Source organism: Symphalangus syndactylus, chromosome 4, assembly GCF_028878055.3.
Source record: "Symphalangus syndactylus isolate Jambi chromosome 4, NHGRI_mSymSyn1-v2.1_pri, whole genome shotgun sequence".
NCBI classification, from domain to species: Eukaryota; Metazoa; Chordata; class Mammalia; order Primates; family Hylobatidae; genus Symphalangus; species Symphalangus syndactylus.
In genome coordinates, this window is record NC_072426.2 from 112,028,272 (window position 1) to 112,054,987 (window position 26,716).

Genomic DNA, 26,716 nt, shown 5'->3' on the forward strand with positions numbered 1-26,716 from the left:
CTAATTTTTTTGTATTTTTTGTAGAGACAGGGTTTGCCATGTTACACAGGCTGGTCTTGAACTCTAGGGCTCAAACGATCTGCCCACCTCAGCCTTCCAAAGTGAGCCACTGCACCCAGCAGTGAAATCACTTTCTTTTAATTCTGTAACCCACTCACATTTTTATCTTTCCTCTTAGACAACTATTGTAATGTTTGATGTCTTTTTGTTTTCATGAATTCTTGCAACATGTATATTACTCATTTTTGCATATATTATCTTATAAAATAGCATGTATTTTAGTCTGGTTATTTCATTTTTGAATAAGCGATAGGTTTTTAAGATTAACCTACTTAAAGAATATCTAATTATTTGATTCTAACTACTGCATAGAACTTACTCTGTGTATATTTCCACCATGTTTTCCCTATTCCCTCTTCCCATGAAGCACCCTCTCTATTACTGAAATGAGTACCTTCATACATGTATACTTAGAGGTTAGATGACAGACTGTCCAATCCAGAATACTTCTGAGAGAGATTAGTGGTACTATTACTTAACCTGCCAAAGTAAACTAGTTCATATGGCTTATGTGACATCCTTTGGGATCTACACCAAAGCAAGCATAGTATTCACATGTTTTAATCCAACTACTACCAGATTACTCACCAGAATACATTACTAGGTCACACTCCAATCAGCACAGACACAGTCTGTCTATTGTTTTCATTATAATATTTGCCTATAGTTATGTTCTTGGATTTTTAATTTATAAAAGGCTCTCTTAAGTCAATATCAAGCAAAACTAACCCAAATACCTAAACAATTTTAAAGTCATTAAAAAAACGGATCAGTCTAAGATATAGTCAGCAGCCAAATGTAATCTCAGAGCCATATGTTCATTTATGATGTGTACAACTGATTAAAGATGTATTGGTAAAAATCTTACATCTCAACATTTCCAAATATTTTCTTCATGAAGATACACTCAATGACATTCACATTTGGGACTACTAAGATTATTTGCCTGTGATACATAATCTGTGCATATACGCTGTGAAATCACCTCTTTACCTCCCACTGACCCTTACCAATAGTATATTAGAACACTAGCTTTGAGAACCAATGTTATGTATTTCAGTATGTGAATAAGTAGTTGTTATTATAAGTGAACAATATGAATAAGTCATCCTATGTAAGGAAATCTTCCAAATTACTAAAGCTTATTCCTTTAAGTGTCCAAACTTTATTTTAATTCTAACTATATTTCCACAAAAGCATAGCCAAGTATAGAAACAAGTGCTTTAGGATATTTTTCCTTTACCAAACACCCTATCCCAAACCTCTATTTTTTATGGCTCCCTGGATAAAGATTTTGTTTTCTAAAGTTTGTTGTCTGAAATCTATGACATTTAGGACTTTTATATACAACAAGTACCTGTATTATGGGTTACTACAGAGTCTGGAATCACTGGAAATATATAACTTGTTCATTTAAGGTATTATAGACTGTGGATGTGAGAAAAAAAAAAAGGCAGAGATCCAGCAATACAAATACTAAGGTATTCCTCCTCCCCCAAAATATTTTGGCATATGATAGATAATGATGATGACAGAAAGTATAATAGGAGTATGAACCCTTAGTAAATATTTTTTTTTCTTTGAGACAAAACTGGAGCATGATAGATTATGTTTGCTCCACATGCCATCTACCATGAGGCCAATAAACTCTCTTAAGAGTCTATGAGCCGGTGGAGCCAAGATGGCCGAATAGGAACAGCTCCGGTCTCCAGCTCCCAGCCCCAGCGACACAGAAGATGGGTGATTTCAGCATTTCTGCTTGAGGTACTGGTTTCATCTCACTAGGGAGTGCCTAACAGTGGGTGCAGGAAAGTCGGTGAAGCGCACTGTGCGCAAGCCAAAGCAGGGCGAGGCGTTGCCTCACTCGGGAAACGCAAGGGGTCAGGGAGTTCCCTTTCCTAGTCAAAGAAAGGGGAAACAGACGGCACCTGGAATATCCGGTCAGTCCCATCCTAATACTGCACTTTTCCAACGGGCCTGGAAAACGACACACTAGGAGATTGTGTCCCGCACCTGGCTCGGAGGGTCCTATGCCCACGGAGTCTTGCTGATTGCTAGCACAGCAGTCTGAGATCAAGCTGCAAGGCGGCAGCGAGGCTGGGGGAGGGGCGCCCGCCATTGCCCAGGCTTGCTTAGGTAAACAAAGCAGCCAGGAAGCTCGAACTGGGTGGAGCCCACCACAGCTCAAGGAGGCCTGCCTGCCTCTGTAGGCTCCACCTCTGGGGGCAGGGCACAGACAAACAAAAACTCAGCAAGAACCTCCACAGACTTAAATGTCCCTGTCTGACTGACAGCTTTGAAGAGAGTAGTGGTTCTCCCAGCACGCAGTTGGAGATCTGAGAACGGACAGACTGCCTCCTAAAGTGGGTCCCTCACCCCTGAGCAGCCTAACTGGGAGGCACCCCCCCAGTAGGGACAGACTGACACCTCATTCAACCGGGTACTCCTCTGAGACAAAATTTTCAGAGGAACTATCAGACAGCTGAATTTGTGGTCTCACGAAATTCCACTGTTCTGCAGCCACCGCTGCTGACACCCAGCCAAAGAGGGTCTGGAGTGGACCTCTAGTAAACTCCAACAGACCTGCAGCTGAGGGTCCTATCTGGTAGAAGGAAAACTAACAAACAGAAAGGACATCCACACCAAAAACCCATCTGTACATCACCATCATCAAAGACAAAAAGTAGATAAAACCACAAAGATGGGGAAAAAACAGAGCAAAAAAACTGGAAACTCTAAAAAACAGAGCACCTCTCCTCCTCCAAAGGAACGCAGTTCCTCACCAGCAACGGAACAAAGCTGGATGGAGGATGACTTTGATGAGTTGAGAGAAGAAGGCTTCAGACGATCAAACTACTCTGAGCTACGAGAGGAAATTCAAAACAATAGAAAAGAAGTTAAAAACTTTAAAAAATTAGAAAAACTTTAAAAAAAATTAGAAGAATGGATAACTAGAATAACCAATGGAGAGAAGGGCTTAAAGGAGCTGAAAGCCAAGTTTCGAGAACTACGCGAAGATTGCAGAAGCCTCAGTAGCAGATGCGATCAACTGGAAGAAAGGGTATCGCTGATGGAAGATGAAATGAATGAAATGAAGCGAGAAGGGAAGTTTAGAGAAAAAAGAATAAAAGGAAATGAACAAAGCCTCCAAGAAATTTGGGACTATGTGAAAAGACCAAACCTACGTCTGATTGGTGTACCTGAAAATGATGGGGAGAATGGAACCAAGTTGGAAAACACTCTGCAAGATATTATCCAGGAGAACTTCCTCAATCTAGCAAGGCAGGCCAGCATTCAGATTCAGGAAATACAGAGAACGCCACAAAGATACTCCTCGAGAAGAGCAACTCCAAGACACATAATTGTCAGATTCACCAAAGTTGAAATGAAGGAAAAAATGTTAAGGGCAGCCAGAGAGAAAGGTCGGGTTACCCACAAAGGGAAGCCCATCAGACTAACAGCGATCTCTCAGCAGAAACTCTACAAGCCAGAAGAGAGTGGGGGCCGATATTCAACATTCTTAAAGAAAAGAATTTTCAACCCAGAATTTCCTATCCCGCCAAACTAAGCTTCATAAGTCAAGGAGAAATAAAATACTTTACAGACAAGCAAACGCTGAGTGATTTTGTCACCACCAGGCCTGCCCTAAAAGAGCTCCTGAAGGAAGCACTAAACATGGAAAGGAACAATCGGTACCAGCCACTGCAAAAACACGCCAAATTGTAAAGACCATCGAGGCTAGGAAGAAACTATAGCAACTAACGAGCAAAATAACCAACTAACATCATAATGACAGGATCAGATTCACACATAACAATATTAACGTTAAATGTAAATGGGCTAAATGCTCCAATCAAAAGACACAGACTGGCAAACTGGATAAGGAGTCAGGACCCATCAGTGTGCTGTATTCAGGAAACCCATCTCACGTGCAGAGACACACATAGACTCAAAATAAAGGGAAGGAGGAAGATCTATCAAGCAAATGGAAAACAAAAAAAGGCAGGGGTTGCAATCCTAGTCTCTGATAAAATAGACTTTAAACCAACAAAGATCAAAAGAGACAAAGAAGGCCATTACATAATGGTAAAGGGATCAATTCAACAAGAAGAGCTAACTATCCTAAATATATATGCAGCCAACACAGGAGCACCCAGATTCATAAAGCAAGTCCTCAGTGACCTACAAAGGGACTTAAACTCCCACACAATAATAATGGGAGATTTTAACACCCCACTGTCAACATTAGAAAGATCAACGAGACAGAAAGTTAACAAGGATATCCAGGAATTGAACTCGGCTCTACATAAAGTGGACCTAATAGACATCTACAGAACTCTCCACCCCAAGTCAACAGAATATACATTTTTTTTGGCACCACACCACACCTATTCCAAAATTGACCACATAGTTGGAAGTAAAGCTCTCCTCAGCAAATGTAAAAGAACAGAAATTATAACAAACTGTGTCTCAGACCACAGTGCAATCAAACTAGAACTCAGGATTAAGAAACTCACTCAAAACCGCTCAACTACATGGAAACTGAACAACCTGCTCCTGAATGACTATTGGGTACATAATGAAATGAAGGCAGAAATAAAGATGTTCTTTGAAACCAATGAGAACAAAGACACAACATACCAGAATCTCTGGGACACGTTCAAAGCAGTGTGTAGAGGGAAATTTATAGCACTAAATGCCCACAAGAGAAAGCAGGAAAGATCCAAAATTGACACCCTAACATCACAATTAAAAGAACTAGAAAAGCAAGAGCAAACACATTCAAAAGCTAGCAGAAGGCTAGAAATAACTAAAATCAGAGCAGAACTGAAGGAAATAGAGACACAAAAAACCCTTCAAAAAATTAATGAATCCAGGAGCTGGTTTTTTGAAAAGATCAACAAAATTGATGGACCGCTAGCATGACTAATAAAGAAGAAAAGAGAGAAGAATCAAATAGATGCAATAAAAAACGAAAAAGGGGATATCACCACCGATCCCACAGAAATACAATCTACCATCAGAGAATACTACAAACACCTCTATGCAAATAAACTAGAAAATCTAGAAGAAATGGATAAATTCCTCGACAAATACACCCTCCCAAGACTAAACCAGGAAGAAGTTGAATCCCTGAATAGACCAATAACAGGTTCTGAAATTGTGGCAATAATCAATAGCTTACCAACCAAAAAGAGTCCAGGACCTGATGGATTCACAGCTGAATTCTACCAGAGGTACAAGGAGGAAATGGTACCATTCCTTCTGAAACTATTCCAATCGATAGAAAAAGAGGGAATCCTCCCTAACACATTTTACGAAGCCAGCATCGTCCTGATACCAAAACCTGGCAGAGACATAACCAAAAAAGAGAATTTCAGACCAATATCCTTGATGAACATTGATGCAAAAATCCTCAATAAAATACTGGCAAACCGAATCCAGCAGCACATCAAAAAGCTTATCCACCATGATCAAGTGGGCTTCATCCCTGGGATGCAAGGCTGGTTCAACATACGCAAATCAGTAAATGTAATCCAGCATATAAACAGAACCAAAGACAAAAACCACATGATTATCTCAATAGATGCAGAAAAGGCCTTTGACAAAATTCAACAACCCTTCATGCTAAAAACTCTCAATAAATTAGGTATTGATGGGACGTATCTCAAAATAATAAGAGCTATCTATGACAAACCCACAGCCAATATCATACTGAATGGGCAAAAACTGGAAGCATTCCCTCTGAAAACTGGCACAAGACAGGGATGCCCTCTCTCACTGCTCCTATTCAACATAGTGCTGGAAGTTCTGGCCAGAGCAATCAGGCAGGAGAAGGAAATAAAGGGTATTCAGTTAGGAAAAGAGGAAGTCAAATTGTCCCTGTTTGCAGATTACATGATTGTATATCTAGAAAACCCCATTGTCTCAGCCCAAAATCTCCTTAAGCTGATTAGCAACTTCAGCAAAGTCTCAGGATACAAAATTAATGTACAAAAATCACAAGCATTCTTGTACACCAATAACAGACAAACAGAGAGCCAAATCATGAGTGAACTCCCATTCACAATTGCTTCAAAGAGAATCAAATACCTAGGAATCCAACTTACAAGGGATGTGAAGGACCTCTTCAAGGAGAACTACAAACCACTGCTCAATGAAATAAAAGAGGATACAAACAAATGGAAGAACATTCCATGCTCATGGGTTGGAAGAATCAATATCGTGAAAATGGCCATACTGCCCAAGGTAATTTATAGATTCAATGCCATCCCCATCAAGCTACCAATGACTTTCTTCACAGAACTGGAAAAAACTACTTTAAAGTTCATATGGAATCAAAAAAGAGCCCGCATCGCCAAGTCAATCCTAAGCCAAAAGAACAAAGCTGGAGGCATCACGCTACCTGACTTTAAACTATACTACAAGGCTACAGTAACCAAAAAAGCATGGTACTGGTACCACAACAGAGACATAGATCAATGGAACAGAACAGAGCCCTCAGAAATGATGCCGCATATCTACAACTATCTGATCTTTGACAAACCTGACAAAAACAAGAAATGGGGAAAGGATTCCCTATTTAATAAATGGTGCTGGAAAAACTGGCTAGCCATATGTAGAAAGCTGCAACTGGATCCCTTCCTTACACTTTATACAAAAATTAATTCAAGATGGATTAAAGACTTATATGTTAGACCTAAAACCATTAAAATCCTACAAGAAAACCTAGGCAATACCATTCAGGACATAGGCGTGGGCAAGTACTTCTTGTTTAAAACACCAAAAGCAATGGCAACAAAAGCCAAAATCGACAAATGGGATCTCATTAAACTAAAGAGCTTCTGCACAGCAAAAGAAACTATCATCAGAGTGAACAGGCAACCTACAGAATGGGAGAAAATTTTTGCAACCTACTCATCTGACAAAGGGCTAATATCCAGAATCTACAATGAACTCAAACAAATTTACAAGAAAAAAACAAACAACCCCATCAAAAAGTGGGCAGAGGACATGAACAGACACTTCTCAAAAGAAGACATTTATGCAGCCAAAAAACACATGAAGAAATGCTCCTCATCACTGGCCATCAGAGAAATGCAAATCAAAACCACAGTGAGATACCATCTCACACCAGTTAGAATGGCCATCATTAAAAAATCAGGAAACAACAGGTGCTGGAGAGGATGTGGAGAAATAGGAACACTTTGACACTGTTGGTGGGACTGTAAACTAGTTCAACCATTGTGGAAGTCAGTGTGGCGATTCCTCAGGGATCTCGAACTAGAAATACCATTTGACCCAGCCATCCCATTACTGGGTATATACCCAAAGGACTATAAATCATGCTGCTATAAAGACACATGCACACGTATGTTTATTGCGGCACTATTCACAATAGCAAAGAGTTGGAACCAACCCAAATGTCCAACAACGATAGACTGGATTAAGAAAATGTGGCACATATACACCATGGAATACTATGCAGCCATAAAAAATGATGAGTTCGTGTCCTTTGTAGGGACATGGATGAAGCTGGAAACCATCATTCTCAGCAAACTATCGCAAGGACAAAAATCCAAACACCGCATGTTCTCACTCATAGGTGGGAATTGAACAATGAGAACTCATGGACACAGGAAGGGGAACATCACACTCCGGGGACTGTTGTGGGGTGGGGGGAGGGGGGAGGGACAGCATTAGGAGATACACCTAATGCTAAATGACGAGTTAATGGGTGCAGGAAATCAACATGGCACATGGGTACATATGTAACAAACCTGCACATTGTGCACATGTACCCTAAAACCCTAAAGTATAATAAAATAAAATTAAAAAAAAAGAGTCTATGAGCCAGACTAGCCTATGTCTTCTCTATGCTACTCAGAACCTTAAAGGGCTATAACAACTATGTCAACAAGACGGTCCAGGTGTGAAAAAATAAGTATAATCAGAATATTTGGCAATAGCAGAAAAGACAAAAAATTTGCTCCTGATTTGTGACCCTAAAAAAAAATTAACTCGTTTCTATATTGCCAAGTAATGAGTACCACAAACATCTTTAATACGTGCTTGTCCCCTTCACCTCAGTTACATACGATCAACCTCCACTTCATTTTTCATAGTTTGTTTTCCTTTTGGCTAGCCTAAATCATGATGCTGCTTTTGAATAGAAGAAACTTGACTGGGTGTGAATGTAGTCAATACTAGGTCTTTTTGGGGAACAATCTGGCTTCACTCTCACCTTCCTTCCCCAGAAAACCAAAACAAATATTTAGCATAACAGTTATCACCAGCAATATCCCAGACCTCAAAGCTGAGGCTGAGAAAATTTCTGGGGCCACAGAGAAGTAAAAATCTCCATGCAGATGGTAAAACAATTGGACTTCTGTATCTGCAACATCCCTCTCCCAATCTACCAGGCACCATACGTGGAAAAATCCCCCTGGATTCAACAGTTTCTACACATGGCAAAGTGAGATCAAGGTGGGCAGCCAGTTTCCTCACCATCTTGAGTTCCCTTGCAGGGAAACCTTTTCTACCTCAACCCACAGAAACATTGTGAGTGCCTGTAGAAAGAAAAACCCCTGAAGGCAGCTAAAGACAAAGTGAGGAGACAGGACTAGCAACCCCAGCCTGTTAAATTCTCCTCTTTATCTCAGCTAAAGACAATGCCAAATCAGAGAGGTTATTCAGTGGCACCATGCTGTAGGCGGTAGGCTCCACAGGTCTTCTAAGCATGAACCCCGACCCAGATTTTCAACATTGTTGGGGTATCTCCTTTAAGACCTCCTCCCCAATTTGAGACAAACAGTGCTCCAAATCTTTGCAAGAGCTGAACAAAGCTGGGTTTATGGCACCATCTAGTGATGAAAAGGAGGCAGTTATCTAAGTAAACATACCTTAGGAAGACCAAAGAAGCCAGAGAGTAAAGCTTGGAATAAATAACCAATCCTTCAGTGCAAAGCCATAGACATACATCCACAAGAAACAACAGCAAACAGGGAACCATAACATCCCCAAGTGGAAAAAATAAGGAATCAGTGATCAACTCTAATGAAATGGTGATATGTGAGCCCTCAACTCAAGAATTCAAAATAGAAGGTCTAAGATCACTCCAAGATAACACTGAAAAATCATTTCAGAGATTTATCAGAAAAATTTAACAAATAGATTAAAAATTTTTTTTAAATCAAACAGAAATCCTGGAACTAAAAAATATATTTGCTGAAATGAAAAATGAATTAGAGGCTCTCAATAGCAGACTAGATGAAGCAGAAGAAAGAATCAGTGAGCACAAAGAGAGCCTTCAAGACAGTTTGAATTTCTCCTCAGAAAATGAGATTTTCTTTTCTATGGCATTGTCGGGCTGCAAATTTTCCAAACTTTTATGCTGTGCTTCCCTTTTAAAGCTGAATGCCTTTAACTGCACCCAAGTCACTTCTTGAATGCTTTGCTGCTTAGAAATTTCTTCCGCCAGATACCCTAAATCACCTCTCTCAAGTTCAAAGCTTCACAAATCTCTAGGGCAGGATTAAAATGCCACCAGTATCTTTGCTAAAATGTAACAAGAGTCACCTTTGCCCCAGTTCCCAACAAATTCCTCATCTCCATCTGAGACTACTTCACCCTGGACTTCATTGTCCATATCATTATCAGCATTTTGGTCAAAGCTATTCAACAAATCTCTATGGAGTTCCAAACTTTTTCCCCATGTTCCTGTCTTCCTCTGAGCTGTTCCAACCTCTGTCTGTTACCCACTTCCAAAGTCACTTCCACATTTTCAGGTATCTTTTCAGCAGTCTCCACTCTACTGGTACGAATTCACTATATTAGTCTGTTTTCACAATGCTGATAGATACATACCTGTGACTGAGCCATTTACAAAAGAAAGAGGTTTAATGGACTCACAGTTCCACACAGCTGGGGAGGCCTCACAATCACGGTGGCCACATGGTGGCAGACAAGAGAATAGAGCTTGTGCATGGAAACTCCCCTTTATAAAAACCATTAGATCTCATAAGACTTATTCACTATCACAAGAACAGCACAGGAAAGACTTGCCACAGTTATTCAATTCCTCCCACTGGGTCCCTCCCACAACACGTGGGAATTATAGGAGCTACAATTCAAGATGAGATTTGGGTGGGGACACAGCCAAACCATATCAGGAAAGTCATAGATTACCATACAGATTCAGTAAAAATAAGACCACCCCAACGTATATAATAATCAAGCTCTCAAAGGTCAAAGACAAAGAGAATACTAAAAGCAGCAAGAGAAAAGAAGCAAATAACATGAAAAGGAGCTCTGATTTATCTGGCAACAGACTTCTTATGTAGACTTGGAAAAAGTAGAATGGCATATTCAAAGTGCTGAAGAAAAAAAACTGCCAACAGAAAATACCATACCCAGAAAAAAAGCTTTTCTTCAAAATGAAGACAAGATAAACTCTTTCTCAAACTAAACTTGAGAGAATTCCTCACCAGTAGATTCATCTTAACAAGAAATACTAAAGAGAATTCTTCAACCTGAAAAAAAAGAATGCTAATGTGCAAAAAGAAAACATTTGAAAATGTAGAGTTTGCTGGTAAAAGTCAGTATACAGTCAAATTTAGAACAATCTAATGCAGTAATTGTTGTGTGTAATCCACTCATATCTCTAGTATGAAAACTAAAAGACAAATCTACCAATAATAACAACTACAGCAACTTGTTAAGAGATAGCCAATATAAACAGATAATTGAGACAACAAAAAGTCAAAATGTGAAGGGAAAGTAATTAAATTATAGAGTTTTTTTAGTTTTTCCTTCATTTGTTCATCTTGTTTTTTTTGTGTGTGGTCCAAGTTACCATCTGTTTAAAATAACTTCTTATATCTATAAAATGTTTTTTAAGCCTTATGATAACCACAAAGCAAAAACCTATAATAAATAAACTAAAAATTTCAATAGATCGTGAAAAAGCAGTCAACAAAATTCAACTCCTATTTATGAAAAAAAAAACCTCTTAATAAACTGGGTATAAAAGGAACATCCCTCAAAACAATAACAACATAGATTTAAAAATTCACAGCTAACATACTGAACAGGGAAAAATTTAAAGCCTTTCCTCTGGGATCTGAAACAATACAAGGATGCTCACTTTTACCATTTTTATTCAGTATTTTACTGGAAGCCCTAGCCAAAGCAATTGGGCAAGAGAAAGAAATAAAGGCATCCCAACTGAAAAAAAAAATCAAATTATTACTGTTCACAGATGATGTAATATCATATTTACATTTACAAAGACATATTCTTATTCTCAAAAATTGATACATAATTGTTGTAATATTTGGGGGTACACGTGGAATTTTTATACATGCATACAATGTGTAATGATCAAACCAGGGCAACTGGGACATCCATCACCCCAAACATTCACTCTTTATGTTGGGAACAAATTTCTCTTCTTCAGCAACTTTGAACTATATAACAAAGATTGTTAACTATAGTCACCCTACTGTGCTGTCAGACACTAGATATTATCATTCTATCTAAATATTTTTGTACTCATTAACCAGCCTCTCTTCTTTCCTCTCTTCCTTCTACTCTTCCCTCTGGTACATCAAATCAACTCTCTACCTTCCTAAGATCCACTTTTTTAGCTACCATATATGAGTGAGAACATGTAACATTTGTCTTTCTGTGCCTGGCTTCTTTAACTTCACAAAATGACCTCCAGTTCCATCAATGCTGCTGAAAATGACAGGATTTTATTCTTTTTTATGATGAGATAATATTCTATTCTGTATTTGTACCATATTTTCTTTATCCACTCATCTGTTGGTGAATACTTAGGTTGATTCCATATATTAGTTACTGTGAATAGTGCTGCAGTAAAAACGGGAGTGCAGATAATTCTGTGATATGCTCATTTCCTTTCTTACTTGATCCTAGCCAAAAGGCCGAGAGGTGATTCTAATTCCCTTTCTTTCAGATATATATCCAGTAGTAGGATTGCTGAATCATGTGGTAGTTCTATTTTTAGTTTTTTGAGGAACCTCATACTATTTTCTTTAGTGGCTATATTAATTTACATTGCCACTAACAGTGTATGAGGATTGCCTTTTCTCTATCTTCATCAGCATGTTATTTAGTCTTTTTTATGAAAACCATTCTAACTGGGGTGAGATGATATCTTATTGTGGTTTTGATTTATATTTCCCTGTTAATTAGTGATGCTGAGCTTTTTTTTTCATATATTATACCTGCTGGCCATTTGTATTTCTTCTTCTGCATGATGTCTATTCAGGTCTTTTATCTATTTTTAAATTGAATTATTTTTATTTTTTTATTTTTATTTTGCTGAGTTGAGTTCCTTATGTATTCTAGTTATTAATCTCTTATCAAATGGGTAGTTTGTAAATAATTTCTTCCATTCTGCATGTTGTCTCTTCACTTTGTTATTTTCTTTGCTGTGCAGAAGCTTTTAAGCTTGTTGTGATCCCATTTGTCTATTTTGTTGTTGTTGTTGCTTGTGTTCTTGAGGTCTTGCCCAAAATATCTTTCCCCAGACTAAGTCCTTAAGTACCTTCCCAATGTTTTATCCTTTTTTTCTTTTCCTCTTTTTTTTTTTTTTTTTTTTTTTTTTTTGAGACAGGGTCTCATTCTGTCACCCAGGCTGGAGTGCAGTGGTGCAATCTCAGCTCACTGCAACCTCCACCTCCCAGGTTCAAGTGATTCTCATGCCTCAGCCTTCCAAGTAGCTGGGATTACAGTTGTGTGACACCACACCTGGCTAATTTTTGTATTTTTAGTAGAGACAGGGTTTCACCATGTTGGCCAGGCTGGTCTCAAACCAGCCTTGAGTGATCTGCCCACCTCAGCCTCCCTAAGTGTTGGGATTACAGGCATGAGCCGCTGTGCCCAGCCCCCAATGTTTTATTCTAGTAGTTGCATAGTTTCATGTCTTAGGTTTAAGTCTTTAATCCATTTTGATTTTATTTTTGTACATGGTGAGAGATAAGGATCTGGCTTCATTCTTTTGCATATGTTTATCTAGTTTTCCCAGCACCATTTATTGAAGAGACTGTCCTTTCCCTAATGTATGTTCTTGACATAGTTGTCAAAAATCGTTGGCTGTAAATACATGAATTTATTTTGGGGATCACTATTCTGTTCTATTAATCTATATGTCTGTTTTTATGCCAGTACCATGCTGTTTTGGTTACTATGGCTTCGTAGTATATTTTGAAGTTAGGTAGTATGATGCCTTTAGCTTTGTTCATTTTGTTTAGAGTTGCTTTGGCTATTCAGGCTCTTTTGTGCTCCATACAAATTTTAGAATTATTTTTTTCTAGTTCTGTGAGGAATGTCATTTATATTTTGATAGGAATTGCATTGATTATAAAGATTACTTTGAACAGTTTTGACATTTTAACAAATTCTTCCAATCCAGAAGTTTGGGATGTCTTTCCATTTTTTGGTGTGCATCCTTTCAATTTCTTTTATCAGAGTGTTTTAGTTTTCCTTATAGAGGTCTTCCACCTCCTAGGTTCAATTTTTTCTTAGGTAGCTTAGATTTTTTGTAACTATTGTAAATGGGATTGCTTTTTTTTTTTAAGGATTGTTTGCTGTTGGCATATGTAATTGCTACCGTATATTGATTTTGTATCCTAAAACTTTACTGAATTGGTTTGTTAATTGTAACAGCTTTTCAGTAGTAGGGTCTTCAGATTTTTCTAAATATGATATCATCTGTGAACAATAATAATTTGATTTTTTTTTCAATTGGGATGTCTTTATTTCTTTCTCTTGTCAAATTGCTCTGGCTAGGGCTTCCAGTAAAATATGGACTACTTTTGCCATTTTCATCTCTACTTGTTTTGTGCCTCAATAAAACACTGTTGAATATTGCTGATAGCAACAACCCCTATTTAGTTCTTGATTTTAACTGAAATGGCTTTAGTGGGTTCATATTTACAGTTGTGTTTATTTAACTGGGTTTTAGCAAATATAATTTAACATATTTAAGTAATAACCCTCCATTAGTTATTTAGGAATGGCTCCTGTGATGGTTAATACTGAGTGTCAACTTGCTTGGATTGAAGGATGCAAGTATTGATCCTGGGTGTGTCTGTGAGAGTACTGGCAAAGGAGATTAACATTTGAGTCAGTGGGCTTGAAAAGGCAGACCTCCCCTTAATCTGGGTGGGCACCATCTAATCAGCTGCCAGCGTGGTCAGGATATAAAAGCAGGCAGGAAAACGTGAAAAGGCTACTAGACTGGCCTAGCCTCCCAGCCTACATCTTTCTCCCATGCTGAATACATCCTGCCCTCAAATGTCGGACTCCAAGTTCTTCAGTTTTGGGGCCCAGACTGGCTCTCCTTGCTCCTCAGCTTGCAGGTGGTCTATTGTGGGACCTTGTGATTGTGTGAGTTAATACTTTAATAAACTCCCCTTTATATAGATATCTATCCTATTAGCTCTGTTCTTCTAGAGAACCTTTATTAATACAGTTGCTAATTTGTCAAATGCCATTTCAGCATCTGTCTGTATGTCAGTGGCGTGCCGGAGCCAGCTCACCCTCTTCCCAACTCCATTCAGTGTCATCACATGGGCCAATTGGTTGAACTGTTTTTAAATGGTCATCGTGGAAATATTTACACCATGAATATCAGCAAATGCAATAAATCAGAGATTTTCTTTTTTGAGGGCTGCTCTTAAACATTTATAGCCATTTACAGCAGCCACTGGATATAATCATATAGTTTTTCTCACTGATTTAATTAACATGACCCATTCATTCTAAAAGTACCTACTGAGCAGACACTATCATGACAAGTGCAGTGCACTGGGGATACAGCAGTGAAGAAAAAAGCATGCAAAATTCTTACCTTTATGTAACTTAACGTCTAGTAGACTTTATAGTCTACAATGTGATTGTGTTAATAGATTTCCTGATATTCAACTGCATTTTTATTATGGCATACAGCCTAATTAGTAAGAAGGTATATTACTTTGATATACTGCTAAATTGAATTTGCCTGTTTAATCTAGAATTTTAGCATCCATATTCATAAGTGTTATCACTTTGGGGGTGGTATTTTTGTATTATATTGATCAAGTTTTGCTATTAAGGTTAATTTGTTTACATAAAATTAATTGGAGAACTTTCAGTCTATTTCTGAGGTCTGAAATAGTTTAAATAGCATTGGAATCATCTGCTCTTTAAAGGTTGGATAAAACTCAGCTGTGAAACCATCTGGACTTGGGTACCTATTTTAATCGTAGATCTTTAATTGCCCTTCCAATCCCTTCTATGGCAATACATCTATTCAAAGTTTCTATTCATTGGCATACCATACCTTTGATCAAAATCATTCATACTGCCTAGATTTTCAAATTTGTCAAAAAGCATCATTATGTATTATTTTATAATTTTAAGGCCCTTTCACAGTGTTATATCCATTTTGTGTTTTTTTCTTTTACTCATCAGGCTCATGGAGAATTTTGTCTATTGTATTAGTCTTTCCAGACGATGAGCACTTGGATTTATTTTTTTCATTTTGTTTGTTGTTGTTTCTCCTTTATTGATATCAGTTTCTATCTTTATGCTTCTTCTCAATATCTTCTGACTAATTTTATTGATCTTTTTTCTAATTTCTAAATTTGTATATCGAGTTCTTTTGTGTTTTTAATAATGATGGTATTCAATGTTATATGTTTTCCTCTGACTATAGCTTTAACTGCAAACAGATTTTGTCGTGAAATGATACCCATTTAGATAATGTATATGGAAATGTCCTATTATTTTTATCAGGTCTTCCTTGTATTTCTGAAAGCTTTTGCTTTATTTATTTAAATGTCCTGATGTTTAGTGCATACAGGTTTTTAATGTACTCATAAATTTTGCCTCCCATAATTACATCATATCATTATTTATCCTGCTAATATTTTCATCTTTAGTGTTTTTAACTTTAATTGGATTAATTATGGTCTTATATTAATATTGCCACTATTGCATTCTGTTTGTATTTCCTTGTATCTAACATATTTTTACACATTTTTTTCTATTACTCTGCTTTAGGTGTTTCTTGTAACTAACATATGCTGGATTTTGTTTTTTAACCTAATATAACTATATTTGTCTTTTGAAAGAAGGATTCAGCCTTTTTGCATTTACTAGGTTTCATATTTTCCATGTTTGGTAATTATTAATTTTATTGTTTCCTTTTTTCTTTCTCTAACTTTAGGTTGGTTTAAGAGGTTGGTATTTATTTATTTTTTTCTTTTTATTTGGACGTTCTACTCTGCTCTTCACTTCTGCTAGTGGAAACTTTCCTTCCTGAAACTCCTAATATGCCAATTATCTTCACCAACGAGATGTTCTATATCCCAATTTCTTGCCACCCTAACCCAATTAGATTATACCTTTCAAATACTTTGATTTCTCTACTCCTCCAACCAGATGAAATCTTTAGAATGATTATTTCATGCCTCTTACCATATTCTACAAATAAATTCCTAGGCTTTGCTTAGGCAATTTAGTATTGTATTTCTAGACTACCACTGTTTCCGTTGCAACATGACTCTTCCATTTCAATAATTTTGGTTTGTATTTCTATCACATTTTCAAGCATTGTATCATATTAAACTTAACTATATACGCTGCAAGTTTCATTGGCTACCACTTGCCTCTTCATTTTCCCCCATATTAAAGTTTCTTTTCTGATTTATTTGTTGTCTGGATAGTATTCTTCCTCTAGTCCTTTTGTCAGGCAGGACAAGTGAATAACACATTTTTTAAATCCTTCCACATACATAAATAGATTTCTTTCAGCCTGGGAGATGAATTCCAGTCCTTTCCTCGGGAGTCTCTTATTTTTTCACTTCTAGTTTGTAGATGAGAAGTCTGATGACAGTGTGATTCTTTCTTATCTTAGAGGTAACCTGGTCTTTTTGCCTGTAAGATTATAAAATATTATCTTTATTCTTGGAGTTCAGGAATGTTCCCAGGATATGGAGTATCAGTTTTACATTTAACTTTGTGAGCTCCTTTAATCTGTAGACTCCATCTTTTTTCAGATGAGAGAAATGTTAATCTATTATTTGTCTCTCTTCTATCTGTTGTTTTTTGGGTTTTCCTCCTTCTGGGGCCCTATAAATTGCTTGCTAGAAAACACAAATGTGACAACCAAATCCATTACATTTTCCCTCATGATTCCCAATTCTTTTTGGTTTTACTCTGCTCTTAAGATTAATTCTTCCAGGCCACAAATTCTGGCCTCGCCAATTTCCCTTTCAAATTATCTACCAAATTTAAGACTGAGAAATTACGGTTGGTTTGTTTTCCTTTGATCAAATGTGTCTCTTTACTCAGTAACTAAATTTTCCTCATGCTGTAATAATTTTTAGTTCATGCCATCATCTATCTCCTCCAGCATTTGTGCTCCAGTAGGAGATTTGTGTTCTGTGTGTTCATTTTTTAATTTATTCACCTTTTCAGCTAACATGTGTTGTGTGCCCACTATGTGTTAGACACTTTTATAGATGCTGAGGATAGACCAGTAGAAAAGACAGAAAAAGGGCTCTTCCCTTACGGAGAAATGAAGTTGATAAATAAAATACATCATGTGTCAGAGTGATAAATGACCCAGAGGAAATAAAGCAAGGAAGTAGACTAAGTGATTAAGGATAGGATAGGTTGCTATTTTATATACGTAGTCAAGGAAGCCTTCACTAAGAAAGTAAAAGTAGAGCAAAGACTTGTAAAAGCTGAAAGTCTTGGGCGATGAGTGCTCTAGGTAAGGGAAACTCAGGTCAAATGTAATTAAAAGCAGACTGGGAGAAGGGGGTGGGAGTAGGAAATATGGTTGGAGAGAGTAAGAGGGGTCAGATCCTGTAAGCCAGTCTCAGGGCTGCCACATTGTACAACCCTAGGGGAAATGTTTGTATTAGAGTCTATGTGAATGAGAAGCCTTCCAGTATAAGCAAGTATGAACACAAAGAGGCCAGTTAGGAAGCTACTGCGATATCTAGGTAAGAAATGATGACAGCTGGTACCAAGTTTGTAGTAGTAGACGTGATGAAAAGTGGTCAGATTCTGCTTGTGTTTTGAAAGTAAAGTCACCTGGCCATCCATCCAGGTCTGGCTTCATGGGCATGCAACCTGTGCAGGAGCCCAGGGCCCTGTGCTTAGAGGGGCCCCGTGTGTGAATAAATGCTCTGCTGTGATCATCTTGAAATTATTGATAAATTTTGAATAAGGAGACCTGAATTTTCACTTTGCACTGGACCCACAAATTATGTAGCACATTATGCAGTCCTGTAAGCAGCAAATATTTGTTGGAAATTCACTACTGGAAATAGGATCTGACATTCCCTCAAGGAACAAAACAGAAAAAATATATTCTCGTGGGATTTACACTGTGAAGCAGATAATGGACAATAAACATATTAACAAGCCAATTAATCAGTATATTTGGAGGTGACTAGTGCTATGAAGAAAAAAAGTAGAATCTGGTAAAGAGACTTGAAGAAAGGTGTAGACCTCAACTTATATGATTAAATGGAGTAGTCAGGATAGGCCTCCTTGAGAATGTGAGTTGTCTCAACACACTTAATTAAGATAACAGAATTGATGAAGAGAATACCTGGGAAATGAGACTCCCTAAGAACAGCTAACAAAAGACTCTATTGCAGGAGTATCCTCACTATGTTCCAAGAGTAGCATAAGCAAGGGAGAAAGTAGGAGATGAAGAGGAACGAAGGAGGATGGGCAGACACCATAGGGTCTTGTAGCCATTGAAGCACTTTGACATTTACTGAATGAACTGAGGAGCTATTGAAAGGATTTGAGCAGAAGAGTCCCATCTGATTATGTTTAAAAGTATTGTGGGTGTATAGAGAATCAACTATAGGAGGGCAAGGATGAAACCAGTTTGCAAACTATGCAATAATCCAGATGAAAAGTGATGGTAGTTCTGATCAAGTTGATAGCAGAAGAGGTGGTAAAAAGTGGTCAGACTTTTGACATATATTGCAGGTAAAACCAAAAGAATTTCCTACAGGACTGAATGTGGGGTGTGAGATAGAGGAGTTGAGAATGGCCCTAAAGTCTTAGCCTGAGAAACTGAAAGAATGAAGTTGATGAGAAACTGGAAGGATGAAAATGAATAAGTAAGTCCAGAGAGGAAGATGAGAGTTCAGCTTTGGACTTGGGGGTTGTCTATTAGACATCCAAGAGGATGTGGGGTAGTGTTTCATCTAGAGATCAGAGTAGAGGTCTGTGCTGGAAATATAAATACGGAATCATGGGAATATGGATGGTACTTAAAGTGCCGAGACTGAGAAGATCAAGGGACTGAGTGTCCACAGGAAAAAGGGCCAAGCACTGAGCCCTGGGGCACTCTAACACTAAAGAACTGGGAAGAAGACCAACCATCAAAGGGGACTGAGATACAGCAAGCGGCGAAGTAGAAAGTAGAGTCACAAAATAATGGGAGGAATGGAATTGAAAACAGTGAATGTAGACAACTCTTTCAAGAAGTATTTCTCCAAAGTGGAGGAAAGAAATGGGGCAGAAGCTGGTAAGGGAGTGAGATCAAGAGAATGAATGTTTACAGTGGTAGAAATAGCAGCATGTTTGTGTGTTGGATGGAATAATTCATCAGGAAATAAAAAATTGATGATGTAGGAAATGGGAAGAATTGCTGGAGCAATGCCCTTGAGTAATTGTGAGGGGATGCAATGTATTCCCCAAGTGAAGGAATTGACTTTAGATAGACACATAAATTGTTCATCTATGATTCTGTTGTAACAGATAGGACAGCAGAGTATGTGGCATAGATACTGGTGGTGAATTAATGTGGTGGTAGAAATTGTAGAAGTTTTTTTCTAAGTTCTTTTACTTTCTCTATAAAGCAGGAAGCAAGGCACTAAGTCAACAGGATTTGCTGGTAGACTGTGTGTGGAATACGCACACAAGAAAAGGAGTGAAGGATGACTCCAAGTTTTTTGTTGTGAACAATGGGAAAAATAGAGTTGCCATATGCAAGTGGAGTGCTGGAGCAGACTTATACTAGCTCAAAGCCAAACATTAAATTTCCAAGAATTCTTTGAGCCAGTTGTTAAACACAGCCATTATTAAAAATTAAATTACACACGTTTTCAATTAAATAATTTATATTAAAAACAAAAATAGTAAATACTCAACACTGATTAGTTTATTGCATTTTGCCATATTGATGTTCTTGAGGTTATTTACACCTATTATTTCTGTGTGATATAAATACTGTATAATAGCATGCTACTATGCATCTCTTCCCAACTGTGCATTCAGTTACATAAAACTAGTAGTTTGAAACCAGCCATGATTAGAGTATTTATACCACAGAAATTGGAAAATGCTAAAAATAAGAGCCTGAGTGATTGGTTGCTTGTCTAGACTTAAGAAAGTGAAAGAAAAAATATTAATGTTATAGATTAAATTTAAAGATATATAGCTGTGTCTATTATAATACACTGTGAATACACAGAGTTGAGGAGATATTCCAGTATACAAAACCTTCATCTGATTTAGCAAAGTCATCGTGTCAATGACAAATGAGTAAAGTTCCAACACACATCTCCATTGTTTCACTTTCATCTTACTCATTAAAGTACATAAAAACAGCAACCAACATTCCTGTTAGAACTATGCTTGTTCGGGGGGTGGAGCCAAGATGGCCGAATAGGAACAGCTCCGGTCTCCAGCTCCCAGCCCCAGCGACACAGAAGACCGGTGATTTCTGCATTTCTGCTTGAGGTACTGGTTTCATCTCACTAGGGAGTGCCTAACAGTGGGTTCAGGACAGTCGGTGAAGCGCACTGTGCACGAGCCGAAGCAGGGCGAGGCATTGCCTCACTCGGGAAGCGCAAGGGGTCAGGGAGTTCCCTTTCCTAGTCAAAGAAAGGGGAAACAGACGGCACCTGGAATATCGGGTCAGTCCCGTCCTAATACTGCGTTTTTCCAACGGGCCTGGAAAACGGCACACTGGGAGATTGTGTCCGGCACCTGGCTCGGAGGGTCCTATGCCCACAGAGTCTTGCTGATTGCTAGCACAGCAGTCTGAGATCACGCTGCAAGGCGGCAACGAGGCTGGGGGAGGGGCGCCCGCCATTGCCCAGGCTTGCTTAGGTAAACAAAGCAGCCAGGAAGCTCGAACTGGGTGGAGCCCACCACAGCTCAAGGAGGCCTGCCTGCCTCTGTAGGCTCCACCTCTGGGGGCAGGGCACAGACAACCAAAAACTCAGCGAGAACCTCCACAGCCTTAAATGTCCCTGTCTGACTGACAGCTTTGAAGAGAGTAGTGGTTCTCCCAGCACGCAGCTGGAGATCTGAGAACGGACAGACTGCCTCCTAAAGTGGGTCCCTCACCCCTGAGCAGCCTAACTGGGAGGCACCCCCCCAGTAGGGACAGACTGACACCTCATTCAACCGGGTACTCCTCTGAGACAAAACTTTCAGAGGAACTATCAGACAGCTGAATTTGTGGTCTCACGAAAATCCGCTGTTCTGCAGCCACCGGTGCTGACACCCAGCCAAAGAGGGTCTGGAGTGGACCTCTAGTAAACTCCAACAGACCTGCAGCTGAGGGTCTTGTCTGGTAGAAGGAAAATTAACAAACAGAAAGGACATCCACACCAAAAACCCATCTGTACATCATCATCATCGAAGACAAAAAGTAGACAAAACCACAAAGATGGGGAAAAAACAGACCAAAAAAACTGGAAACTCTAAAAAACAGAGCACCTCTCCTCCTCCAAAGGAACGCAGTTCCTCACCAGCAACGGAACAAAGCTGGATGGAGGATGACTTTGATGAGTTGAGAGAAGAAGGCTTCAGACGATCAAACTACTCTGAGCTACGAGAGGAAATTCAAAACAATAGCAAAGAAGTTAAAAACTTTGAAAAAAAATTAGAAGAATGGATAACTAGAATAACCAATGGAGAGAAGGGCTTAAAGGAGATGATGGAGCTGAAAGCCAAGTTTCGAGAACTACGCGAAGAATGCAGAAGCCTCAGTAGCAGATGCGATCAACTGGAAGAAAGGGTATCGCTGATAGAAGATGAAATGAATGAAATGAAGAGAGAAGGGAAGTTTAGAGAAAAAAGAATAAAAAGAAATGAACAAAGCCTCCAAGAAATTTGGGACTATGTGAAAAGACCAAACCTACGTCTGATTGGTGTACCTGAAAATGATGGGGAGAATGGAACCAAGTTGGAAAACACTCTGCAAGATATTATCCAGGAGAACTTCCTCAATCTAGCAAGGCAGGCCAGCATTCAGATTCAGGAAATACAGAGAACGCCACAAAGATACTCCTCGAGAAGGGCAACTCCAAGACACATAATTTTCAGATTCACCAAAGTGGAAATGAAGGAAAAAATGTTAAGGGCAGCCAGAGAGAAAGGTCGGGTTACCCACAAAGGGAAGCCCATCAGACTAACAGCTGATCTCTCAGCAGAAACTCTACAAGCCAGAAGAGAGTGGGGGCCGATATTCACCATTCTTAAAGAAAAGAATTTTCAACCCAGAATTTCCTATCCCGCCAAACTAAGCTTCATAAGTCAAGGAGAAATAAAATACTTTACAGACAAGCAAACGCTGAGCGATTTTGTCACCACCAGGCCTGCCCTAAAAGAGCTCCTGAAGGAAGCACTAAACATGGAAAGGAACAACCGGTACCAGCCACTGCAAAAACATGCCAAATTGTAAAGACCATCGAGGCTAGGAAGAAACTATAGCAACTAACGAGCAAAATAACCAACTAACATCATAATGACAGGATCAGATTCACACATAACAATATTCACGTTAAATGTAAATGGGCTAAATGCTCCAATCAAAAGACACAGACTGGCAAACTGGATAAGGAGTCAGGACCCATCAGTGTGCTGTATTCAGGAAACCCATCTCACGTGCAGAGACACACATAGACTCAAAATAAAGGGATGGAGGAAGATCTATCAAGCAACTGGAAAACAAAAAAAGGCAGGGGTTGCAATCCTAGTCTCTGATAAAATAGACTTTAAACCAACAAAGATCAAAAGAGACAAAGAAGGCTATTACATAATGGTAAAGGGATCAATTCAACAAGAAGAGCTAACTCTCCTAAATATATATGCACCCAACACAGGAGCACCCAGATTCATAAAGCAAGTCCTCAGTGACCTACAAAGGGACTTAAACTCCCACACAATAATAATGGGAGATTTTAACACCCCACTGTCAGCATTAGACAGATCAACGAGACAGAAAGTTAACAAGGATATCCAGGAATTGAACTCAGCTCTACATAAAGTGGACCTAATAGACATCTACAGAACTCTCCACCCCAAATCAACAGAATATACATTTTTTTCAGCACCATACCACACCTATTCCAGAATTGACCACATAGTTGGAAGTAAAGCTCTTCTCAGCAAATGTAAAAGAACAGAGATTATAACAAACTGTCTCTCAGACCACAGTGCAATCAAACTAGAACTCAGGATTAAGAAACTCACTCAAAACCGCTCAACTACATGGAAACTGAACAACCTGCTCCTGAATGACAATTGGGTACATAATGAAATGAAGGCAGAAATAAAGATGTTCTTTGAAACCAACGAGAACAAAGACACAACATACCAGAATCTCTGGGACACGTTCAAAGCAGTGTGTAGAGGGAAATTTATAGCACTAAATGCCCACAAGAGAAAGCAGGAAAGATCCAAAATTGACACCCTAACATCACAATTAAAAGAACTAGAAAAGCAAGAGCAAACACATTCAAAAGCTAGCAGAAGGCTAGAAATAACTAAAATCAGCGCAGAACTGAAGGAAATAGAGACACAAAAAAACCTTCAAAAAATTAATGAATCCAGGAGCTGGTTTTTTGAAAAGATCAACAAAATTGATGGACCGATAGCAAGACTAATAAAGAAGAAAAGAGAGAAGAATCAAATAGATGCAATAAAAAACGAAAAAGGGGATATCACCACCGATCCCACAGAAATACAATCTACCATCAGAGAATACTACAAACACCTCTATGCAAATAAACTAGAAAATCTAGAAGAAATGGATAAATTCCTCGACAAATACACCCTCCCAAGACTAAATCAGGAAGAAGTTGAATCTCTGAATAGACCAATAACAGGTTCTGAAATTGTGGCAATAATCAATAGCTTACCAACCAAAAAGAGTCCAGGACCTGATGGATTCACAGCTGAATTCTACCAGAGGTACAAGGAGGAACTGGTACCATTCCTTCTGAAACTATTCCAATCGATAGAAAAAGAGGGAATCCTCCCTAACACATTTTACGAAGCCAGCATCGTCCTGATACCAAAACCTGGCAGAGACATAACCAAAAAAGAGAATTTCAGACCAATATCCTTGATGAGCATTGATGCAAAAATCCTCAATAAAATACTGGCAAACCGAATCCAGCAGCACATCAAAAAGCTTATCCACCATGATCAAGTGGGCTTCATCCCTGGGATGCAAGGCTGGTTCAACATACGCAAATCAATAAATGTAATCCAGCATATAAACAGAACCAAAGACAAAAACCACATGATTATCTCAATAGATGCAGAAAAGGCCTTTGACAAAATTCAACAACCCTTCATGCTAAAAACTCTCAATAAATTAGGTATTGATGGGACGTATCTCAAAATAATAAGAGCTATCTACAACAAACCCACAGCCAATATCATACTGAATGGGCAAAAACTGGAAGCATTCCCTCTGAAAACTGGCACAAGACAGGGATGCCCTCTCTCACCGCTCCTATTCAACATAGTGCTGGAAGTTCTGGCCAGAGCAATCAGGCAGGAGAAGGAAATAAAGGGTATTCAATTGGGAAAAGAGGAAGTCAAATTGTCCCTGTTTGCAGATGACATGATTGTATATCTAGAAAACCCCATTGTCTCAGCCCAAAATCTCCTTAAGCTGATTAGCAACTTCAGCAAAGTCTCAGGATACAAAATTAATGTACAAAAATCACAAGCATTCTTGTACACCAATCACAGACAAACAGAGAGCCAAATCATGAGTGAACTCCCATTCACAATTGCTTCAAAGAGAATAAAATACCTAGGAATCCAACTTACAAGGGATGTGAAGGACCTCTTCAAGGAGAACTACAAACCACTGCTCAATGAAATAAAAGAGGATACAAACAAATGGAAGAACATTCCATGCTCATGGGTTGGAAGAATCAACATCGTGAAAATGGCCATACTGCCCAGGTAATTTATAGATTCAATGCCATCCCCATCAAGCTACCAATGACTTTCTTCACAGAATTGGAAAAAACTACTTTAAAGTTCATATGGAACCAAAAAAGAGCCCACATCGCCAAGTCAATCCTAAGCCAAAAGAACAAAGCTGGAGGCATCACGCTACCTGACTTTAAACTATACTACAAGGCTACAGTAACCAAAACAGCATGGTACTGGTACCACAACAGAGACATAGATCAATGGAACAGAACAGAGCCCTCAGAAATGATGCCACATAGCTACAACTATCTGATCTTTGACAAACCTGACAAAAACAAGAAATGGGGAAAGGATTCCCTATTTAATAAATGGTGCTGGGAAAACTGGCTAGCCATATGTAGAAAGCTGCAACTGGATCCCTTCCTTACACCTTATACAAAAATTAATTCAAGATGGATTAAAGACTTATATGTTAGACCTAAAACCATTAAAATCCTACAAGAAAACCTAGGCAATACCATTCAGGACATAGGCGTGGGCAAGGACTTCATGTCTAAAACACCAAAAGCAATGGCAACAAAAGCCAAAATCGACAAATGGGATCTCATTAAACTAAAGAGCTTCTGCACAGCAAAAGAAACTATCATCAGAGTGAACAGGCAACCTACACAATGGGAGAAAATTTTTGCAACCTACTCATCTGACAAAGGGCTAATATCCAGAATCTACAATGAACTCAAACAAATTTACAAGAAAAAAACAAACAACCCCATCAAAAAGTGGGCAGAGGACATGAATAGACACTTCTCAAAAGAAGACATTTATGCAGCCAAAAAACACATGAAGAAATGCTCCTCATCACTGGCCATCAGAGAAATGCAAATCAAAACCACAGTGAGATACCATCTCACACCAGTTAGAATGGCCATCATTAAAAAATCAGGAAACAACAGGTGCTGGAGAGGATGTGGAGAAATAGGAACACTTTTACACTGTTGGTGGGACTGTAAACTAGTTCAACCATTGTGGAAGTCAGTGTGGCGATTCCTCAGGGATCTAGAACTAGAAATACCATTTGACCCAGCCATCCCATTACTGGGTATATACCCAAAGGACTATAAATCATGCTGCTATAAAGACACATGCACACGTATGTTTATTGCGGCACTATTCACAATAGCAAAGAGTTGGAACCAACCCAAATGTCCAACAACGATAGACTGGATTAAGAAAATGTGGCACATATACACCATGGAATACTATGCAGCCATAAAAAATGATGAGTTCATGTCCTTTGTAGGGACATGGATGAAACTGGAAACCATCATTCTCAGTAAACTATCGCAAGGACAAAAAACCAAACACCGCATGTTCTCACTCATAGGTGGGAATTGAACAATGAGAACTCATGGAC